The following is a 12,208-nucleotide window of genomic DNA, read 5'->3' as shown; positions in this document are numbered from 1 at the left end:
GGGCCCAGAATATAAGAGAAGGGAAAACATTGAGGATCAATTATAGTATTATGACACCAGGTGAAAAGTCTATTTTTCTATAATAAGTAAATGAGACATGATGAGTGTTTAGTGGAGCTCTGTGCTAAAGTTTTTTTATCCCTTATTTGTGGTTAAAAACCAAATTAACTTTACTGCTGCTTTTCTCCCATAAGACCAAAGATGGCAGAGGCTGACCCATCCCTCACTCCAACCAAATGTAGACAGCCATATCCACAGCATAAGGACATGCTGGGAATGAGAACCCTGACTGACACTCTGTGTACCAGCACACGAGTACTACTCTTGGAAGGACTGGAGAGATTAATGATTATTTGTATCTATTGCCTTTGTACCTAACCCCTTCCTTCTTAATTTGACATTATTAGATTCTACCAGAAATTTACTGAACTTTGACTTTACTTTTGCTGTCTTAACTGTTGGTCTGCCTGCCCCTCATTCCAATGCAATTGTGCTCTCTCTTACAAAGATTCCATAGCACTTCTTGCATGCACTGGCACTCTTCCTCTACCTCCAGTGTGGCATAAATATTTCACTATGAGTTTGGGGGTGGGGATGGAAAGATGGCAAGGGAAGAGATTTAAAGTTAAAGGTCAGTTTGCCCAGTTATACTGAAATATGCCATTTAGTTATTTTAGCACAATCAACCATATCAACTTGTGAATGAATCATCTATGTAATTCACTTGAGGTATCTTAGGCTAAGAATAAGGACAAACAGACCTATTAATAATTTACTTGGAAAATATGAACCATGTAATCAATCCAAAATGTGAGATAAAAAGGGTTGATCTCCAAAGTTGCTCTGACCTTTCTAATTTCATGATTCTGTGATTTTTAACAGTGCATTTGACTGCAGCATTTCACTGGGACTGTGTTTAGCTGCTCTTTAAGGAATTAGCCCTCATATGTATATAAAAGTCTAAGTGCTTTTCCTAGGTACAAAAGGAATGTCATTCCCTCTGAAATTTGATTGAACTGCAGTAATAACCAGCAACCTGTGCATATTTACTTTGTTTATCTATCACATGGTACTTGCTCATTTACAATTCTTGATGCTGTAAATATGTTAAGGACCATTTCTCCTGGTGTTTTTGATGAGAAATGTTAAGCTCCATTACTTAGCATTTAGAACTAATAAAAGTCACTCTGCTTGTCAACCAGCTCCCACTTTTACCTCCAGAACTCTTGTGATGGCAAAAAGCATTTTTGAGATCTTTTTAAAGATATTAAGGTCAAGAAAGTTCATATTCATGAAGCCCTTGGTCCCTCTTAATTTTTCAACAAATATTTGGTTTTATTCCATCTGAAAGGGAGGAAAATGCTTACTAGGAAGTTCTATTTCAATAAGGAAATAGAGAACAATACAACTGCCTTTTAAGGATAGGCGATACTATATATTTGAACATCTTTACCCAATTGCCAAAGAGTTTGTCAATTCATTGTGGTTTGAAATAGATCTGACTATTAGAAAGGATCATAGGTGTTACCTTGAACACCAATCCTCTGGTTCTTAAAATGTCCATTCAAAGGGCCATTTGGCCTTTGGTACTCAATTCTTATTATAAATAAATATCCATTGCCAACATAGCTATTTTTCTTGTTGAACATTTTTGTAAACTTAGTTTATTAATCTCCTTTTGGTTTTACCAATTGTTCCTATTTTCTGACCCACCTCATTCTTTACCCTTCTACCTGCATGGAGAAAGAAAAAATTTTCTTCTTTCATTCATGCACATGGTCATACAACAAGCCAATTATTGTATATATAATATGTATGTGTGTGTGTGTGTGTGTGTGTGTGTGTGTGTATGTATGTGTCCACATGTGTGTAGTTTAAGTCTGCTATTATCAGGAACCATGCTAGATAATAAAATAAAATAGTGATAAAGGTAAAAATGTCAGCAGCTTTCAGAGACTGTATTGGCTAGAAACATCATTTACAGATGAACTGTCCATTTCAATATGTGATTAGTGTTTCAAATATTTAAATACAAGTTTTAGGAACTATGCATTTAATAGTCATATGTGTGTTTGACCTCCCCTGACCCTCAAATCAATGATTTCTTTGGTGCTTTACAAATGAATGGTACTTTAAGGTCTTGTGTTTTTTTATTGGGGGTGTACTGGGGATTGAGCTCAGGGGCACTTGACCACTGAGTCACATCCCCAGTTCTATTTTGTATTTTATATTTAGAGACAGGGTCTCACTGAGTTGTTTAGTGCCTCACTTTTGTTGAGGCTGCCTTTGAATTTTCAATCATCCTGCCTCAGCCTCCCAAGCCACTAGGATTACAGGCATGCACCATCATGCTCAGCTGGTAGTTTAAAATATAATATTGCATTTCATCCATGGACTACTTGATAGAATAATCATTACAAATCCTGTCATAATGATTGAGTGCCATTTTAATATAGATTATAACATTGATTTCATTTTTAAGTATGAGGAGGCTGATATTCATCCAAGTGATTTATGCAGAATCATAGAATTAGTGAGTGAAAGAGCATTAAGATCCAGTTTGCCAACTCTTACCTCTCAACTCATGGGAAAAGAACCTTGGTGGCAAAGATGGAAAAGAGGTATTCTCCACATTTTAATCCTATAAAGTGATATTAAACAGCACAAGTGGAAAATAGCTCCAACAGGGGAATGAACATTTGGAAGGGGCTTTCTTGTATATGCATATTTAAAATATGAATCTTCATAGAAAATGGTTTTAACTGATGCTCAAATAAGAGTGATACAGTGATTAGAAAAATAGCATTAAAATTTTAGACCTGAATAATTTTTTTTAATGTTGTAAGAAACAAAGACACTTCTACAAATAACCCTGGGAAGAAATATTGAGTATTTCTACATTTACTATTCTAGTGGACTTAAGGCTTCACCTGGTCAGTTGGACCTACTACAAATTAACTGCAAAGATAGCTTTAAAACAAATTTTTAAAAAATCAGAACATTTGGACTTCATAATAATCATAAGTTATATCTGGTAAATACACACAATTCTGAACATTAATCATTTATAGAATGGGGTAAGTGACTAAGTCCTGGAACATTCTTCTATACAGAACTCTTCAACAAATTTCTGCTACTAAGGTGCATAAGTGACCAAGTAGATTTTTAAACATTTTATTTGGTTATATAGACTGTTCTCTTGACGTGGAAACATTTATTTGTTAAGTCTTTCTTTCTTCAATACACCTCAACAGCAGACAGAATTCATATCTAATTATCAAAACTGAATTATTGCCATTTTTAGTTAACTTTGATTTCATAAAATTTGTAAAGCACACACACATATACATGTGCACATGCACACAGTTTTTAAAAAAGAATTTCTAAGTCCAATAGCAAGGAAAAGTGCAGAACTCTAGAACTCTGTTAATGTTTTCATGGCTGCACTGATTCTTTGAAGTTCATTTCTTCAGGTACTTGTGAATTTACAGATGACTATAAAATAGTCATTAATAACAAAGGCACCAGTTTCCCCAAAAGCTTTATTTGGGTATGTTCCACAATGGATTATGGCATGACACTTAAAGCATGATTATTTGAGAGAAATTGAGAGTAGTGATATTATTCATAGAGTAAAAAAATAGTAAATAATGACCTACTCTATACTCTCTCTGTATTTCCAAATTCTTAAATTTGAGAGTAGGAGGAAGATGTAGCTGGTTATAATGGGAGAAAGGACTTCTAAGCCCTCATAAATTAATAATGATAAAATAGGTGGGAATATGTAGTATAATTTCCCTATATCATCAGATGCATGATGCCAGTCACATTAACTTGCATATTATAAATGCTTCAATTTTATAAAAAGCTTCATATTTTCTTAATAAGAATCAGCAAATAATCCAGAGTTATCATCTGTTTTCTCTAAACATGAACTACCAAATGACTTTTTACAGTTGAATGACAATTTATGCTCTGTTCACAGCAAAAGAGTTTCTATCCATATAGAAATAGCATTCATACTCCATAATGACATAATTATTTGGTGTCACAGGACATTGATCAATATCATTTTATCCAGACCTAAAACTCTTTGCTTTATTACTGAAGGAACAATTTATTCCAAGTCAACTTTTCTTGTAGTTCTTAATATCAGAATTTGCTTACATGTTCTGAAAGTTTTACTTCATTCCCTTATTCATCAGATTAAAATTGTCTCTGAAATCAGAATATTTGTTATCAATATAGTTTTTAAATTTAAAAAATAATGAAGATGTTGTGTTTATGATTCATGAGGTGCCACAAGTTCAAGAACCAGGGAAGGTATGTGGATCTCAGACCCAAGATTAGGCCTTTTCTTATATGGTGTACTCTGAAATGTAATCCCATGGATGCATGGGTTTAGCCATCTGTGAATGTTAGATAACTGCAAATAAATGGAAACTTGACTTACAGGAATTCAAATGAATATCAATTTTTCTCAAAAAATAATAATCATAGTAAAAATAATAAAAGTCATTGACTAAAATATCTTCTGGTGTTAACACTTGGCAGTAGGGATAATATCTCTGAGATTTCTGGGTCTTTCTTTCATCTATCCATGTAGTCCAGTATGTCTACCAAGCCCAGATATCTTGTATGTATTTAAGGACAGAATGAAAGAGGAGATTGTACCACAGATCCTGAATAGATTCAGTAAATCAGAAGTGTTTTCATCTTAACTGCCAGTGACCTATATGGCTACTCTACCTGCATGGATCATGATGAAGGACACACTGGGCCTTTTCAGCCTCTTACTGTAGAAGAGTAAAAGAGAGGGGTCTTGGGCTGGGGATATAGCTCAGTTGGTAGAGTGTTTGCCTCCCAAGCACAAGGTCCTGGGTTCAATCCCCAGTATGGCAAAAAAAAAAAAAAGAGAGGGGTCTTGAGAATGAATACAGGATTTGCACACCCACAGTGTCTGATTGTTTGTTTGGTACCGGGAATTGAAATTAGGGACACTCAACCACTGAGTCACATTTTCCCAGCCCTATTCTGTATTTTATTTAGAGACAGGGTCTTACTGAGTTGCTGAATTTACGATCCTCCTGCCTCAGCTTCACAAGCCACTGGGATTACAGGCGCGTGCCACTGCACCCAGCCTCAGTCTCTTGTACCAAAAAGACATACAGAAGGTATTTGCTAAGAAATTCTATGGTCTGTCAATTCAGTGAGACAATAGCTTGAATTAGCAATATCCTTTGCCTGAACAAGATAAATTTTTATATTTCTTGTATACATACTGTTTCAGTTTATGACATATCTATCTATCCTTCTATCACTGTAGTTATAATTTTTTTTACTTTTTGGTCTTTAATCAAATGTCACCTTCTCAGTGTGGTCATAGACCACTTATTCCAAAAGCAAAATACCCTTTAAAGGGATGGAACTGGAAAGCATTGTGCTAAGTGAAATAGGCCAGCGTCAGAAAGTCAAGGGTCAAATAATTTCTAATTAATCAATAGACCCATGAAAGAGATGAATTTAATTCTATTTAAATTGTTGAAGATGAGATAGAATTATTTACTTGTTTAAACCACAGCATAATATTGATCAAACTAAACTCATCATTTGATATCTACATGTGTTGTAGACAGTGGCGATTGACCATCTTGAATACAGGTAGATTTGCTTTTCTGATTGAAGTTACTGAAAGTTTCTGTTAGACTCTTCATGATTCTGGAAAGATAAGTTTCTTTGTTACTTAGTGAGGATAACCAATCTGGATAGGAAGAAAGATGATTTGTACAAACTCATATAATTCCAGATACTCTGAGAAAAATACACAAGACACAATATACCACTTATCAGAAATGTAAGAGTAGTATAGCAAAAAATTAAAATTCTCTAATTTACTTGCCTTCAATTTAAGGCAGTTGTACCTACTACAGAACAATAGGTTTAGTGGATATGTACTTAACCTTTCAAAGACTTGAAACTGTCACTTTGTCTTATTTTTATAAATAGTATATAGACGAATACATACCTTTAGGAATGTTCTATTTTATAGCTGTTTGCTTATTGAGGGCCTCTACCATGCCACTAACTACATGTCTGCCTTCCCCAAGGACTCCAGTATCTTAAAGGTAGAGATTGCATCTTATTCATTTTTCTGCCACTTAGTTAAAATACTCATTTTAATAATTACAGATTGTCCCCAACTTACAATGGTTAAGCATAAGATTTTTCAGTTTTCTGAACATGTGAAAGCCACAGGCATTCATTAGAGATCACACTTTGAATTTTGAAGTTTGATCTTCTCCCATGCTGTTGAAGTGTGCTGGAATGCTCTCTGCAATGCTGGACAGTGGCAGTGAGCCACAGCTCCCAGTCATATGATTTGTGAGGTTAACAACCCATACGCTATAGGAATCATGTTACTAGGTTAGATGTATCAAATGCATTCTTGACTTATGATATTTCCAAGTTATCATGAGTTATTGGAACATAAACCCACTGTAAGTAGAGAAACATCTGTGTGTGTGTGTGTGTGTGTGTGTGTGTGTGTGTAGTCTGCAGAGAGATACACAATTGATTACTTCTTGGACTTGCAATTGGTGGATCAATTCTTTCTGTGTAGATCTAGAGATGAAAAGAGAACTACTTTCTGATTCCATTCTGTCACATACAAATTTGACATTGAGATGACCAAAGATATTTATTCAACTAAAAATTATTGATACAGAGGTTGTGAAAAATATGACTTGACTCAAGTTTATCAGTCACCAGATTTTACTGAAAATAAAAAAGGTCTTAGTAAAATATTAGGGAATTGGGATAGTTTAAAAATACAACCTATGCTCTACATCTTTAAGAAATACACAGTTTTTGACTATTTATAACTTGACAAAGGGGCCATGACTCCCCAAGAAAAAAATCAGAAGGTTATCTGCTAATACAACAATGTCAAATGTTTCAGGTATACATGTTTTTACTTCCTGTTTGGCTAATATTATCTTACAGTACTAAAATTTAATTAATTTTCCTAATATACCCAGTGTTACCTTTTTTGCCCTATGTACTTTATAAAAATAATGGTTTAAATTATTGTTCCATTCAAAGAATGCCTTTTAAAATGTGCATTACCCCAACCCAAACTTTATCTTTAAAATATTGTGAAATTTCCTCATGAGCCTTCTAGTCATCTTAAATACTGTTTACTTTTGTTAGCTGATTGGGAATAAAGCAAATGGAGATTGCTGAATTTTTTTGGAGACCTGCCATTGAAATGATTTTAAAGACATGTCTAGACAAGAATGTCCAAGGTTACCTTTATGCTTATTTTCAAGTTTTTGTCAGAGACCACAGTCTATTCCCTGGGTTAGATGATTGACTGAAGGGTTCTTCCCCTGCTCCCCTAGTTTATGTACTTGGCAGGCTGTCACCAATTGAATTTGAGTCAAAATTAAATTCAAATGTGGTATGCTCTTAAGCATGTTTTTAAAGAGATGATGGAAGGAAGACTGGTAAAACTGACTTGCTGGATGTTTAAAACCAAAAACTTGGAGACCAAAGTCAAGGAAGAAAAGGGCCAAGGGAAAAGCAGCCAACATTTTGGCTTCGGCCCTCTAAGGTCAGTCAGGACCCAGAGAATGATGGAACCCCTCTCTGGCCCTTGCAACTCTAGTGAGTCACCCATCTGCTGATCAGGGAGATTGAGAGGACTCTAGAGAACAGGAAGCCAACCAATGCATGTTCTACAAAGAGGAGGATCATTGGAAGCAGAAATGTCCCTGATGCTTCCAAGAGAAGCCATGCATGGTAAGCCAGATCCTGACCCATCCTGGCAGGGTAGAGTAAAGCTCATGAAGGCACGGGCCTTCACACACATTCCCAAGGGTGATCTCTGAGGAATCTCAGCTGACTCTCAAGAGTAGTTAGGAACAAGGTCAGCTTTGACCAACTTGGTCTTAAACATCTGGCAGAAGATAAATCCTGAGTGCATTCCTATATGGACATTTAAAAGGAAAGACAATGTTTGTGTTTTTTTTTTTTTTTTTTAATGTAACTTAAGATATAAACTTGTATCGGGCCTACCAAAAGTAAATAAAGCTAGAGGCTATAAAGGAGGGGTTCTTATCTGAGAGTGCCTAATAATAATGATCACTTTAAAAATAAAAAAAAATATATAAAAAGAAGCATGTATGTAAGGAAAATGGAAACCAAGGAATAAAGATGATAGTCTGTCTTTGTTAAAAAAAAAAAAAGACTTGAGTTGCAAATTTGTCCTGAGTTAATTTTAGTCTGATCTCATACACCTACAAATCTTCCTAACCTCCTACATTTATAAACTTGATATGTTTTTAACTGATAAGATTCTGAGTTACTGTCCTCATGGTTTTCAGAGAGTGACTGAAAAACTAATTGTTTTTGTGTTAATTGTAATTAACAAAGCAAAGTAATGCTTTGCTGTCTTGTTTATTGTTGTTTTAGCATGACCTCTATCTTGTCCAGTCACCTGACAGCTGCCACTGTGGACCTGTGAACTGCTCTGATGCTGAATGCCCTTAATTGTCCACACCCCACACAACAGAGGACAAGGACTTCAGGTTACTTCCCCCAATGTCGCCCCGTTTCAGCAGGAAGCAGTTTGAAGATGTTGTTGCCCATTTTCCATAGAAATGGAATGTAGAAATTGACAGTGGGGAAATATAACAGTGGTCCACTTTATGCTTTGAATGTAACCCCTTGCAGCTCTGCCACTGCAGCTTATTTTTTAAATGGACATGTTTCTTTCTCTTTCTCACTCCCTGCTCATCCCTAACTCTGTCCCTCTCTAATCTCTGGGGGAAACAAGATTACCTTTCTTCCCCATCCTAGGCAGATTTATCTGTCCCTGAGGGCACACCCACCATAGGAACTAGGTAATCCACATTTGAGCGATAGTACCAGAAGATTTCAGAAGTGACTATCTCCCAAATTAACATGTGAATTACAACTCCAGTCAGAGAACACACCTTCAAGTCACCTCTTCTGAGTCTTAGTTTTCAGGATGGTATCGAGATATATGACACCACAAGGTCTTGCCAATATTTTCTCCCCATTCCAGCTATATAGTGTTGAATTCTCCCATTGCGATATTAGACCTACTTACAATAAGATAATAACCTTCAACGCATTATGTTAAAGAAAGTGTTTTTAAGTTCCCACTACATATTCTTTTTAATATATTAAGTTGTCCTTATGCAGAGTGTTGAATGATCAGATCAACAAGTACTGTCCAAGTTGACATAAATTGTCGGACATTTCATAGCTTCTTGCTTATTTAGGACCGATTTTCAAGGTTGTTCACACAGGACTTCTGTAAATTACAGATGAAGACCTTGAAATCTCTTTGAAGTGTAGTTCTACTTTGGCAACTTAGGTTAATATTAGATTCAAGACCCTTTGAAGATAGATTGTCTAAAAAGCGAGAAGAAGAAAACCCAGAGGAGAAACTCAGGAGTGTTCAGCCCCAGTGATAAACGCTTCTCATAGATAGATGTGACGTAGGGCCACACTTTCACAGGCATTCCATGATCTATAAGAAAATGTATATTTCTGTAATGCACATATTAGCACAAATCCGTTAGTAAAATAAACAGAAAACTCAAAACATAAAAATAATTACATGTATTAGGAATATAGAGACATGCAAATCTCAACATTTATTAACAATAGAGATAGATACAAGGAACTTCTTACAATGTGCACATTTGCTTTAGTCCCATGAAACAGCTTATCTACTCTGAACTAATACACAACTAAATCTAAATGTCAAAGACCATAAGGTCAGCACTAATACTTTCAGGCACAGAACGATAAAGATGATTTGCTCCCATTATCTTCATCACATTAGACATGGATTTTCAGTATCAGAGTTTTAATTTCACTAGTTACTTGTAAATATTATATATAACTTGCTAAACATAGTTATCTTTATACAAATATCTAGCAAGTTATGTATAGAAGATTCAATATTTCGAGTATCAAATGATTCTATTGTCTTTGTAAAAGGCAGTTATGAAACACTTTCATGAGATATTATCTAGTGTTACTGATTATGTAGATCAAATTAACATCCTTAGTAGCACCAGAAAAATTATACACAGTTCTAATAACTTTAGAAAAAAGAAAATGGCTTGGGTGTATTATTCAACACTTATCTCCTATAAGCAACTATTAATGTGAATTATAAAATTTCTTGTAGGACTTTGAGAATCAAAACAACCTATGTACAGTTACAGTGAAATCCCAGTATTACAATGATTAAGGTGTGAAGATTTAATTTTATGAAAATGTGGGATTAATTAATGTGATATTAATGAAGCAACTGGTGTAAATCTATGTGTTTAGCAAGAAAGAGTTCCTGAGATCTGGGTCTATGAACTCCTTGTACTGGCTTCAGCTATAGTTTGGCACCACCTGGTGGTTATTATCCATTTTAGTTTAAAATATAGGTGGGGAAGAGCTGGGCACAGGTTTGTACCACTAACCAATCCCAGGTACTCTGGGGACTAAAGCAGGAGGACCACAAATTCAAGGCCAGTCTGGACAATTTAGTGAGACCCACCCATCTCAAAATTAAAAAAAACAAAATTTACAAGAGCAGGAGATGTAGCTCAGTGAATTTAACTTTCAGTACCCACCACACTATCTTTCTATCATCTATTTTACATACACACATGTATATGCACATACATATATATTATATATTTATTATATTTTATATTATGTATACATATATATGTATCCATATATATATATGGATAAAATTATGGGTCTTGTGGATGGACCAGGCTTACTGGACCTCAGAAGGGAATTCCTGGAAGCGCTCTACCAATTGATTCATGGAGTCAGGTCTAGAGAAAATTTAAAATGTCAGATTCCTCTGGCCCTCCTTACCTCACAAATGCAGCACATTTGCTGGCTTTTCCCTTGACTTTCCTAGTCCCTCTCCACTCTTTCTTGCACCCACAAACATCTAGAACTGTAGATTTCTCTGACACCTGAGAAAGGATAGGAGCAACCCCCAACTGTGTTACATACAAATTGATTTTTATGGATCATGGCATGTTAACATGGGTTTTAATGCTTGGGGGTTTCAAATTAATATTTGATTTTACTAAGACATAGTTTCCCTTAAGTCTTTTAGTTTTTCTAACAGTTATTTTTATAAATTTATAAGTAATTAAATATTAATACTTAAATAAAAATTAGAGCAGTCTCTTTTTTACTTAATGATTGATAAACCCAAGTTAAACAGATCATGTCCCCTCACCAGTGTTTCCCATTTACAACCTTAATGAAGTATATTTTCTTAAGCATACTAAACTGAATGTTTAAAGATAATTTTTTAAAAATATAACAAGAAATTTTATTAATCTGATAAATAAATTAACAAAAACTGAAAACCGAGTTCTCATAAATATCCCAATTACATTTACAAACTTAATCACATTTTATCATGGCTGAAAAATCATAAAATTAATACATTAGAACTTTTCTACATTATAAATATTTTAATAATGTATACAGATCATCCCAAATTTAACATGAAATGTTCATTTTCTGGGTTAACATGATCATATATTTTCCTTTGCCTACTCAGTGCTCCAGATTTTTAAGTGATGTAATCTCATTTAAATATTCTCAATGACTTATCAGTTGACCGATATTACTAATTTAAAATACTGAGATCTGAGTATAGTGCTTATTGTTTTGAACTCTGCCAGAATAATTTTCATGAAGCCTTTTCTATAGTTGCTATGTCAGCAAGCAGGTAAAGTTCATGCTTTTCATATGAAATTTGGATTTGTATTCTATCCTCCTATCCAGTGTTTTGTAATGTCTTTTAAGTGTTAATGGGGATTTTTGTCAGAAAAATTTTTGAACCCAACACCCAAGTTCTTGAATTTTCCATTTAATATCTGTATCATTAACAACAGATCTATTATCATTTTAGTTATATCCTGCTGACTCTAGCATCCCTATCATACTTTTATGGCTCTTAATGGACCACAAATGTATAAATTGACAATCTTGCTGAATAAGATTTGAAGAATTATTTTTTAATGACACTGAAGGGAATGTATTATCCATTTGATACAGATCATTCCAAAATCACGCATTACTTTGCTTAAACCCTATAGTCAAGCCATTAGACATAAACAGGTTATTGTGGCCACAA

The 12,208-nt window shown here is 34.6% G+C and overlaps 1 non-coding gene across 1 annotated transcript; it reads left to right on the top strand.

The window, feature by feature from the left end:
* Positions 1-4,825: 4,825 nt before the first annotated feature.
* Positions 4,826-4,902, top strand: Trnag-ccc (transfer RNA glycine (anticodon CCC)). Its single transcript has one exon. It is a non-coding gene; the product is annotated as a tRNA-Gly (tRNA).
* Positions 4,903-12,208: the final 7,306 nt, after the last annotated feature.

Source organism: Sciurus carolinensis, chromosome 3 (assembly GCF_902686445.1).
Source record: "Sciurus carolinensis chromosome 3, mSciCar1.2, whole genome shotgun sequence".
In the NCBI taxonomy this organism is placed as follows: Eukaryota; Metazoa; Chordata; class Mammalia; order Rodentia; family Sciuridae; genus Sciurus; species Sciurus carolinensis.
Note: the sequence above shows the minus strand (reverse complement) of the source record. Positions and strands in the feature narration are given on the sequence as shown.